At 41.2% G+C, this 12,366-nt stretch overlaps 1 long non-coding RNA gene across 2 annotated transcripts in view; it reads right to left on the bottom strand.

Annotated features, from left to right (window-relative positions):
* Positions 1–6,331: 6,331 nt before the first annotated feature.
* Positions 6,332–12,366, bottom strand: part of LOC116235170 (uncharacterized) — a 58,396-nt gene continuing 52,361 nt past the window's right edge. For both annotated transcript variants that reach the window (XR_016471918.1, XR_004168298.2), the window contains one exon: positions 6,332–8,427. This is a non-coding gene — a long non-coding RNA (uncharacterized LOC116235170). The remainder of the gene's footprint in view (positions 8,428–12,366) is intronic.

The raw sequence follows: 12,366 nt of genomic DNA, 5'->3' as shown, positions 1-12,366 counted from the left end.
TCTGAAATAAGATTGAGCCTGTGCCCAGCAGAGCCTCCAGCAAAGACAGATGAGCCAAAGCAGAATGTAGATAATAGTTGAGCGTTGGATGGGGTGAGGAATCCTGGGTAAAGGGAAAGAGATGGAAAGGATGGCTGGAGGGAATGCGTGGAAGCTGGATCTGATGGAGGAGAGAAAAGGCTGCCTGATGACAAGGAGAGGGATGTACAAAGAAGGGACAGCACGACTGGGGGTCTAACAGCAAGAATGACGAAAGTGAGGGAATAGGAGAACAAAAGGGCTGTGAAGTATAATAACTAGACAGAGAAACAGCAAAGGTTTGAAAGGTCTGTTTTGGAGTGCAGATTGAGCTAACTGAGTATAAGAAGTACAAAAAAATCCCAAACAATGACTGCATTCAGGAATGATATAGGTAGAGGAGAATTAAAACAGAGATAATTTTGTGGCTTACAAGCTTTTTCATAGAGACATAGAGGTAAAAGATATGTGAATACAGCTAATGAGAGGAAAGTTTCAGCTTCAATACATACATACACGTGTCTAGACAAAAAAGTATTCTACTGCCAAGACAAAAGAAGGAATACTCCCTCCACAAAGAAGCTGATGCCTTTCTGGTGTGCTGAGGAACCATCACTGTTCATCCAGGCACTGACATACATGAGCTCTTTGATGACTCGGTGTCAGGTGAGGGAGAAGAGAAGGGCAGCAAGATGCAAAGATGAGACTGTGACATATGCAAAAAGCAAAGTTAACCCTTAGTCCAACTCTTCACAAAAAGATTTTGAAGATTTTTTTCTTTCCAGATTTGTATATATGTCGAGAAGAGGTCATGTAGGGCAACGTAAGCAGGGCAGCATGGGATAGAAAGCAAATAAGTTGCTTCATGGATTGCAGATATGTTTCTTGTGGTACACAATTGCCAGTTCCCCTTTCATCTCCTATTTCCCTAAAGGGAAGAAGCTAAATATAAAAAAAAGCATTAAGCTATTCGTTTACCACCATATCAGATATCTATACATCAGTTGTTTCATGGGAATTACGCAGATCTTTCACTGTTAAAATGTCTCAGTACATGAATGGCACTGAAAGATTTTCATCTTTTGCCTTTATTTAATAGAGTTTATCTAATGGGGTCTGAGAATCTGCTGAAATCAAAGTCTTCCAGCTTGTAAAACAGCACAAAGGAAACTGAGCTTCCTTATGCCAATTAAACATAATATTAAACAAAATAACCCTGAATTTGGAGGTCTTCTCCCACACTTCAAGGCACACTTGGATTTTGGCTATAGAGCTAGTGAATCACTGCACCAACAGTTGCACTCCCCCCAAAAAAGCTCTGTTTCACCGATAAACCAAACAGCACAACTACCACAATCAGGTAGAGCCCCACATTTCCCCAATTATCAGTGGCGCTTACAGCTTTGAATTTAATCCCAGCTGACTCCTATATATAAAAGGAGAGGATTCTGAAAGCACACACCTGGATTTAGGAGGGATTGCAGTGTGCTTCTTGTTGGAGGAGGATGGAGATCTTCCTGCAAACAACAAAGGGCGTGTGTTAAGCGTGTGTATCAGGCACATGCTGACTGCAGAAGATGATTTCCCTGCTTCCAGTGATGGTGATCCTGGCTCTGCCTCCTTCATATGTTTAGAGAAAGGATGAACGTGTTTGCTGGCTATTGATGCGGAGTTCTGAATGATGGGAATTTGACATGCTAGGACCCTCTGCTGAATAGCAAACCTAGAAACAGGTCAGGAGTGCTTACTGCCAGGTGACTTTATCACTGCTGATTCTGTCTGCATAGTAAGCAATAAGTTTATAATCATTATTTATAGTCCCCACAACGCAGCTCACCTGAGGAATGCAAGTAAAGGAAAAGCTTGGAAAGACAACTATTGCAGCTTATTTACAATGGCTCCATTGGATCACAGCACTCTCCAGATGCATGTTAAAATGGCAATAAAGAAAGCAAAAGCATTTTTAAAATCTGCCGTTAGAGCTTTGCATTGGTGACATGTATTTAAATCATCTGCATGCCATCAAACTTTGGTTCCAATTTAAATGTCACTGTGGAAGCTTTTTCTCATCCCTTCACGAAGTCATTTGTCACCTTCCAATTCACGGCAATGAAAGGAAGTGAACAGAAGATTAGATAAACAAATGAAAAATCTTAGTTTTTAATGTAAAATGCAACCTTTGAAACCTCTTCTCACCATTCGACAAAAGAAAAATCAAACCAAACCCAAACGAACCACTACTACCATTAAGGAAACAACAGACAGAGCAAAAATGTTTCTTTTTTGTTTAAATGCTGGAACTAATAATCAAATGAAATAGCCATTAAAGTTGATCACCTGGCTGCCCAGATGGATTTTTACCTTTCCATTTATCACCATACTGTGATGAATTTGAATAAGTTATGAGGGGAAAAAAAAAAAAAATCAGTACTAGAGCTTTTTCCGTACTCTTTAATATTAACATCAAGAAAGCAGCCTCCTTTTTCCCAAGTCCAGAAATGCATCCTTATTTTCTGGTAATCTGACAGTGTGTCTTATTCAGTCTGTTATTTTTCCAAGAATTCCCAGTCTATGCTGCCCCAAATTACAACATTCCTCTAAATGTGAAAATCTTTGACACCCTAACGCTTCTTCTGAACAGTCATCTTATTTTTGTTGTAGGCAAAATATTATGAGCATAATCCATAAGTAATATAATATGGCCTCCATACCAGAAGACACTATTAAACCTTTATTTCATTTTTATTTTGCAGTGACAACAATAGAACAGCCACACAAACATGGATTATATGATAGCAGTGATACAAATAATGGTTACTTACAGTCATAGGCCAAACGTAGGAGGTCCTAGGTTGTCCAATATTGCTCCTGATGATATCACAATGTAACCTTTTCCCTTTTTTACCTATTCAGAGAAGGTATTTCAAGTCAAAATAATTTTGAGACTGGCTCGTGGTAGACACAGCATTTCCGATTACAGCCCATTACTATCAAATGTATATTTGGTTTGCCTTAGCAGTGAAAATTCTGAATTTTTCCCCAAAGCCCAGCTTCTGCAGTCTTGTGATTGATGAGAGTCACTATTCTTGCATAAGAATAATCTAAACTGCAAGCTGGACCCAGAGAAAATGGCATGAGAATGCTCAGATTATAATACCAAAAGATGCATTAAAAGGACTCAGAATGTTCTTTTCAGGAGTCTCAGCACTTGATGCCAAACCCAGGCTTGGATAGAATTGAATCATGGGTGTACTCACAAAGTCTGGTCATTTGAATCAAATTACTTACGAACTTCAATTCAAAATTCACTCAAACAAGGATGTTTCTATTCTACTGATGTTTCCAGGCTTTGGGTCAGAACTAATTTGTAGACAAAGTAAAACACACAATTTCACCACCTGAATAAATCATGAAGTCAAAATCAGTACTGGAAAGGGGATGGGGACCATCCCACCCAGCAAATGAATTATGACACTGGCACAAAGGCAGAAGGTGCAGACCTGTCTTTACACTGATTATGAAATGGCACCCAAACACTTGGTTTTACAGCATTCCATCTATACTTGTTAGCATATACCTATTGCTCAATCTGCCCACAGCTGTTTAACTCAATTTACAGTCTGCAGGGCACACCTCAATAGTGAAAGCATCCATACTTACTGACTTCAGTCCTGCTTAGCTTTCCTACTCCAGCACTGATGTAGCTGCTCCTATGGTATCCGCATGTTGAAGGCATTCTCTGTGCCACCTTGGTAATTTCTGCAGGTGTAGCTTTCATTTTTTTTTAATGCAGCTCTTGGGTTTGGATTTTTTTTTTTTTTTCCCCCATCAAGGAACGACATTTTAACACTTAACTTAAGAAATCAGTTGTTAAATTTACAATTGCCAAGTTGGCATATCTGTCTTTTGCCATTTCTGCACCAGGTACAGTTTGTAACAACAGAACAGCAAATGGCACTGATATTAGAATATATTTTTTCTACAGCCCATAAATTAAAAATTCTCACCAATAACCTGAATGCATGTGAATACACTGGTTAGTTTAAAAGCACAGTTTTAGTTCTTTGCAATCTGCTAAAGTACTCGTGGGCAAATTTGGCATTCATAGAAACAAAAGATTAGATGCTCTAAATCAAAGCCTATCATGAGCAGGTCCCCATCCAGAAATCCCAGCAGAGCTGGATGAATAATCTGCTCTGTGACTTTGGCTTCTTGTTCTGCTCTCCACAGGCAGATGGTCATTTTGTTGTACTCACTATTTAAATTACATGCTGGATAACCTCAGTAAACGATTCTCTCTTAGCAAGTTGCCATTGAGCAGTTTCCTGAGGATGCTCAGTGTTCACTCCAGTACGAGGTGAAGATCACCTGAAGTCCTTGCAGTTTCTATTAGATGAGCAGAAGACAACCTTTTGGCTTGCCTGGGCTGTAGTGAGTGAAGAGGAATGGTTTTGGGCCACATATACGTTGGTTGCTCCAAAAGTAATGTCTTCTGTTTATTTCTATGGAAACTACAACTGATGCAAAGAGCACGATAACAGTATTTGATAGTGCAAATTCTCAGCTAGTAAACATCATCACCACCATTTGCTGTGCATTTTTGCTGTATATGAACATGAGCCTGCATATTGTGATCATAAAAATCTGCACCAGCAGAGGTGACTCATTGCCGCCCCTGCTGAAAAGCACCATTCAGTGACTCACTGTGCTCACATCCACTCTTTGGTCTCCATAATCATTCAGCAAGAGCCAATGAATGTCAGTGGGTGATATTTTTTCCACAAGGAGGAATTCAGTTCTACCCCGTTGCTTCATCCACATTTCAGTATCAGATACCATTCTGTCAGACTGACCCCTCTGTCACACGGCAGCAAAATGGAATGAAATATTGATGGGAAGGTTCAGCCTCTACTGTCACCCCACCAACATCCACCTCTGATGTTATGGGTCAAAGTAATAAAATAGGAGGCATTATTTTCAGAGCCTCTCTCAGAAAATATATACTACAGTTAATATATAAGTAACAAGACATTTCAATATTTAATATTTTTATTAAAACATTAAAAAGGGAAAAAAAAAAACAAAAAGATAAAACTAAGAGGCTGTCTGACCTCGTTTGTGTGGATACATCAGCCTGGCTCAGTGGCAGTGGTTGCCATTCTCAGTGAGCTCTCAAGGTGTTCATCAGTGGTTTTTTGATGGAATTTTACAAAGATGTGCTTCATCTTTGAGAACAGTTGTACACAAATGTACATACTGACAAAAAGTGATGACACGAATAAGGCATGATTGTGAAGCGAGGGATATCTTTCTCTGCTAACAGAGGGCTTATTAAGGTCTGGTAAAGGAACATGATCAAATGTTGTAGTTGAATATCTGCAATTCTATATATTCCATTTGAAAATTTGCAGGTAATGTATTCATGCTGACTGAAAATGGAATCACAAACATAAATCAACTTTTTTTTCCCAATCTTGAAAACTACTCTCAAATTCCTGTATTGAAACAGAAAGTAAGGCTGCGTATTTGTCATGTCCACAGGGCTGTGTTTAGGCAACATATCCAAATGCATACAATGATTTGCCATAATTTGAGTTAGCATTGCCCTGTGCACTCCCCCTGTCCTGGTTTCAGCCCAGACAGCTGATCACACACCTATGTTTGGTCTCAGTGAGCAATGGGAGCATACGCAGGGCTGGGCAGAGCTGCTGCCAAAGGGCAGGATGCACTGTGAGCTGTGCTGGGCCATGGGTTGGACATGCATGCCTTAAAGTCTGGTTTACAATGCAAAAGGCTGTGATTTGAATTCCCTTTCTAGGAATATTTTGTAAACTGCACTTTTTACCATGAGTGTGGATGTTCCTTTGACCTCGAGGTTCCCCACTTCAGAAAGCCCACACTTACTACTTACTGCTTACCAGGATTAAAAGGCAGATGCAGCTCCATGAATCTGGAAGGTTATCCATTGTCTGTCAAGCAGATGGCTGAATAGATAATATCTGAGAAGCTGTTTAGTTTCATGCTTGAATTCCACTGCATCTGAGTATCTGCAAAACATTATAAATACTCCAGTGCAGCAAGATAAGCTAAATCAATATAGTCATAGAAAAATTCCCATTGGGTGTAACAGCTCATATAATAACTGTAGCTGTCTAACCAGGCAACCTAAAATATCCATAAAATTACTTTATTTGTACATTTTGGGATTATTTACCTAACCTGGAAGACTCTGCTGATCACAAGGATTCTTTGAAAATGTGCACACCTACTAATAAAAATATTTTACAGCTTGATTTCATACCACGTAAGTTCCCCAGCGCCTGCCAATGAATTCTGAGTCTGCCCACCTTTTCCAGATATGGATTTCCATCAGGAAGAAATAAAGTAAAAAATGGCATTAGTGCAGGTTCTTCGTATTTTATGGGCCACGAGAAAAATCACTGATCTCACGTCTTAAATGTTGGCCAGCAAAGCAAATGACCATTCAAAGGAGAATTATAGAAGTGGAAATCATTGCCAATAAATAACACCAATACTGAAAGCACAGAGATACACCAAGTACATCAGAGGAAAAAAAACAACATTCTTACCACTGAGATCCTAAACAACCCTGGCAGCGATGTCCAAGAGGACAAAACTATATATTCCAGTGATTCTGAGAAGGGCATCCAAGCTTCTTCATGAATAGCTTTGAAATCATCATACGCACACAAGCACAGAAACCTTGGATAAAGCCAGGAGCTGTGGTTCGTGGGGTGCTTGTTGAGCTCCAGCAGAACACAGAGGTGGGTTGCACTGGCACTTTCCAGTGTAGTGCAGGACAAGAACTGGGCTGGTTGAACTGGTGAAAATTCAGGACTTCCAGCTCTGTGTTAAGTGTGGGCATTGAGTGGGAACGACAAAGTTACTTCTGCTAAAAGTCTTGGATCCTCTCATGCTTGTGCCTGGCGTAGCGAGCTGCAGAGGAAGGTGGCATATATTATGGAAGGAGGACTTGACTGGAGTCTTCTCATTTAGATGCTAGAGGTAAGTATATGAAAGCAGGAATTCACACGGCCCATTTTTAGATGACTAACTAGTCTAATTTGACTTTCTCTGTAATTAAAAGAGAAACTCAGCCTGCTATGAAGCAGCATTTCAAACAGGAACCTCATTTAGCTGCTCCAAGTCACACCATAGAGGAGCTCTCCCTATTACCCATTGATTATAGAGGGAACTAGAGATCAGGTTCCTACATTAATTGAATAAATGAGATACCTGAAGTTGTGTGGTACAAATGCCCTACGAAGCGCCCTAGAAAGGATAGCAAGATTTCTAGTGCTGTGTGGACGACCTCGAATGGTATCCAACACAAATGGCAATCTTTCCAACAACTCCTGTTCTTTGATTGCTGATGCTGACAACGATTCACTGCATGAAATATTGTTTAAGTGCCATAGAACGGCTTAGTATTGAAGCAAAACACAATGTCATGACTAACATTGAAATCTTAGATAAAATCTTTTTTTTTTTTTAGTGGTACTAGAATTCAAAACAGAGCCAGAGGGTGACAGAGCAGCACAGCAGATGTGCAGTAAGGGAGAATTTCCCATGGTAAGTGTAGGTGTTTGCAATGGCAAATTTGACTTTAGAAGAGAAGTTACTAACCCTGCTGGAAGATGAATTCCTCTTTCTAAGATAACAGAGTCGGCGAAACAAAGAATAAGTAAATACAATTCTAAATAAAAATAAAAAGCACAATGATTAAGCTTTCAGCTTCTACCGCAGCCTGACAACTGATCTGACAAGTTAACACATGGGTTGGAAAACAAAAATTTTTTTTTTTTTCCTTAAAGGAAGAGGGGAAAAAAATCCTGATTTTGAATAAAAGCTGATTTTGAAACACTGAAATGACTCCTACTAATTTCAGTGGTACTAGCACACATGCAGTCTTGGCGTAAGAACTTCTGAATGTAGCTTCATGATTTTAAAGTTTATCACTCCTTCAGAAGATGTAGAATCAAAGGATGTTTTCTTCCATAAGTAGATGGCGTATAGCAGCTTCCTTCTTTTCTCAGTTTTGTGTAGCTACTGCTGAGGCAATAGTTCCAGGTTCAGCTTGATGAATTCCTACAGATAAATGTCCTGAATTCTTATGCCTGCATTAGAGCAGAGACTCGTTAGATGGAATGCTTTAGCTGTTCGGGCTAATCGAGGTCCCTTGGCACTGCAGAGACTCCATGTCCTAGAAAAATCATCCCAAGATGGCCTTGAATTCACAGCTCTTCTGTTCTTGTTCCATCCCCGTAGAGCAGCAGCTTACAGAGATTCATTTTATAAAACAACTCTCAACTGACATCTGTGGCCACCACGTCGTCCCTGATCGCCGGAGCAGAAGCATTTTGCTGCCTTCTCCCAGTCCTCCAAATCCTGTTATTGGAAATGAAGTTTCAATGTCTGAGGCACCGAAGCAATCGCTCCTGCCCATGGAAGATGGAAGCACTAAACTGTTAAATTAACAGCTGCAAACAACTCATGGAATTGGGATAAAAACAAATGAATGCGACTCCAGTTCATTCCCTCCAAGCAAGGCACAGCCTGGGGCAGATCAATGTGCTCAGAGCACTCAGCCTGGCGGGGGCTGCAGCTCCAAGCAAACGCAGCCTCCACTTCTGCCGCCAGTCAGTTTGGATAAAAACACTTAAAGGGAAAAAAAATCATCCTGCAACCGATGGAGAAACCTTAAAAAAGCATAGGGAAAGTGAGATTTTTAAGCCCCGCATTGCTGCTCAGCTGGGGGCATTTTTTTCTGGACTGTTTCACCCATCCCTACGCGGTGATATAAAAGTCAGTGCTTCACTGAACTTCCTAATAGCCAGGACATATTTCCTGTGCAGCCCCAGCACTCGCTCTCACTATGAGCTTTCTCCTAAGCAGCATGACACAACATATTGTAAAGGGAAAATGATAATTAGAAGGAACATTCGAGCAGAGGAACTTGTCTGGAAAAATGCTTTAGTTAAATGAAGCGATAAAGATTGTTTTTAACTTAATCTGTTAAACACACACACTCACATGCACAGATGCAGATCTGTCCCAGTATGACAGTGTCTGTTCACCGCAGAACTGCAGATCGGAGGTGGAGGACAAACACAGAAAAGGACAGAAAAGAGATTTTTGGTTTGTTTATACAGAGGTTAAATGGAGGTGCAGGGACGTAACGACGCACTGAGCAGCCATGCTCGTGAGCAACATGTTGCATAAGATGCACGTGTCCCCACACTGTCCCCACAAGTCACCAGCCCAGGAACCTCTGCAGGCTGTACAGTTGCACGCAGCTCCCCCAGGGAAACCTGCATCACCAGGAACTCAGTGCAGCTCAGATACCAGAATCTCATCTGCATCACAAAGCTCTCCTCCTCCAGGGCTACTGTTAAAACTTTTAGCATTTTCAGGATAGGAATGGAAGATGAAGAAATGTCCAAAATAAATTACAAATACTGGAGAGAGAATTAAATAGAAAATAGTTGTGCTGAAGGGAAGAAAAACAATCTATTGCCCTGACAGTCAATTTCTGTTTGAGTCTTTGGCTAATGGGAGGGATGGCAGGAGATAACAGCAATCAGAAACATCCCATTTTTCAATTAAAAAACATTTCTAACCATATTCTTATTTCTCCCCACAACAAGTTGTGAAAATGCACAGAAAGATCATAAAATTTTACTTAAATTGATATCTAAGTTGAAAAAATTTCTTCTCTGAAAGAGTGATGGGGAGGCATTGGCACAGGCTGCTCAGGGAGGCAGTGCAGCTACCGTCCATGGAGTTATTCAAGAACCATGGAGGACCATGGTTAGTGGGCATGGTGGGGATGGGTTGGACTAGATGATCTTACACATCTTTTCCAACCTTAAAGCTTCTATGATTCTATGCTTCTATGCATACATACCCTTTCAAGATAACACGAGGGCCCAAAAAGTCCTCAGCCCAATCAGAGCAGCCTCGCAGTCACAAAAATATTTATTTGGTTCTTGCTGTGCATGAAGAATCACCTGTTTACTCTCTCCACCACATTCTGTGCTGACAGCTGAGCATCATTTGTGCTGAGGCTGCCCAAGGCTGCCTCTGTGGTGTAGCCTCAAGAAGGACAAGCCCTCTCTTCCTGCTGCATACTTTCAACAGCAGCAGTTGCAGGTCCAAGCTGCTCCCCAAAATGCAAATCTTGAAACAAAGACAAAAAAGACTTGCTGCTGAAAGACCATCTTTGTTCAAGAGCTGGTTCAAGAGTGCACTCAAATGACAGAAGCATCTGGGTTGGAAAATACTTTCAAGACAAAGCACCAATTACTGAGCATCTGAGTCACATCACTGAGTCATGTTCCTTAGTGCCACATCCATACATCTCTTTAGTACCTCCTTGGATGGGGACTTCACCACTACTCTGTGCAGCTCCTTTCAAAGCCTGACGACCCTCTATGTGAAGAAATTCTTCCTCGTATCCAATTTAAACCTCTACTGGTGGAACTTGAGAGCATCTGTTTACATCTTCTTGTTTGTCACCCCAGAAAAAAGACCAACGCCCTTCTTACTGCATGAGTCAGGAAAGTTCTCACTGTGGAGCCTCAGGAATAAGACAGTGGGGCAATTTATGAATGGCCAATGACAAATAAAAGCCAGGAAGCAGAATGGAAATTGAAGTGAGAGGACATGGGAGAGGGAGTTTTCCTGCTGCCCATAGCACTGACTGAGCCTTCAAATGTAGGGCAAGAAGGAATTTATACAGCCACATATGCATCTCTCCAGAACAGAGATTTTTTCTCTTTTCTGCATTAATGTAAGATTTCTTTTCTGGTGGCTGTCTGCTTTCCTCTTTCACCCTTACTTTCCTTTTGTCTTCAAAGACAGAAAAAAGAATGGAAAACAGAGCTGGATTGCAGCCTTTGCTGGGAGGCACAGGGCAGAGCAGCACAGCTCGTTTGTTCTCAGGTTCCTTTCAGTAATGCTGGAAGTCAGGCTGGGACAGGACAGCTGTGGGGCAGTGTTACCATCGCTCTGTCTCCCATTGGTAAATCACATCTTTCTGACTAACATTAAAATTGCCAGCACGAAGAAAAGCCAGTGACCATTTAACCTAGTGGCTTATCTCAGAAAATGATCAAAGCAGCGGCTTCCTGGGAAAATACAAAAAGCTACCACCCAGGAATATAATTTAACAAACCCTTAGTGTAATACAAAGTAAGTCTAAAGAGGAGCCATGAAGACATTCAGAAGGACTCTTAATGACTAACTATTACTATTGTGGATATTTTAACAGCCCCCTTTGAGTCTATCTCAAAATCATGTCCTTCTGCACAGGAGATGAAATGAACCTGGCATCCTGGCCAGACCTTACCTGAGATTGTCCATCTATGGTAATCCAAGAGGAGAACATGGCCATGCAGGTACAGACCCTGATTAACTGGCCTTTCTGGATGGGAAAGAGTAGAAGTGATCCTGCACGAGGAGGAAACGAGTGATGGGAGGTAATTTCTCCAAGGCAGAATTTCTGTAGTTCACTATCAGCACAAATGATACATTTCTCCTTGTTGGATTTTATGTTTCCAGTAAATTTCATGCAGGTGGAAAGTGCCACCCCCACAGCCCTGGAGGCCCAGGCACTGTTGTGGAGGTTATTTCTTTTCCTGACACCACCTATAAACAAGTCTGTGTCTTTCCTTTTTTTTTTTTTTTCCCCTCTCCATTCTTTTACAAGCTTTCCCATATTGTGCCCAACATCCCTCTTTATGCAGGCAAAGCATGTTCATATGTGACAGGGAGAAACACTGCCTCTGTTCAATGAGAAATTCTAGGTATCTTCAGTCATGCAGTAATTCTGTGGTTGTGCTCCAAGCATAACCACTTACATGAGTTTAATTGTAATAGGCCATTAATATCCAAGTTAAAAAATAGATATCTACTTCCCCACAAATGGAGCACCTGGGTGCTGCAGGTTGCTTGATTTGGTATTCTTTGTCCTTCCCAAATGAACTTTCTTTGCTAGAGGAATCTGTTGCAGGAGGTGCTGCAGCAGCACTCGCTGCCAGCATTGCACAGCCCTCATTTTCAAGGCAGTGTATCAGCCATCCAGGCTGAGTAAAACACAGTTCTGAAAACGTGCCTAGTAGCGTGGATTGGTTCAGGTTGCCTCTGAAGGCTGAGAAAGTCCATTTTCTGCATCAGTGACAAGAAGACAGAGCATGGAATGGTCACTGACTTTAATAGCAGCAGGACAGGCTGTAGCTTAAAAGGAACCTGCTCCAGATGATCCGTCTGAGCTTGTGATTTATTATTACTTCTGCAACACCGGTGTTGTCGCAGATACTGCTTTTG

This window comes from Phasianus colchicus, chromosome 17 (assembly GCF_987193195.1).
Source record: "Phasianus colchicus chromosome 17, bPhaCol1.hap1.1, whole genome shotgun sequence".
NCBI lineage: Eukaryota > Metazoa > Chordata > Aves > Galliformes > Phasianidae > Phasianus > Phasianus colchicus.
The sequence above is the reverse complement of the archived record's forward strand: the minus strand, read 5'-3'. Positions and strand labels throughout refer to the sequence as shown.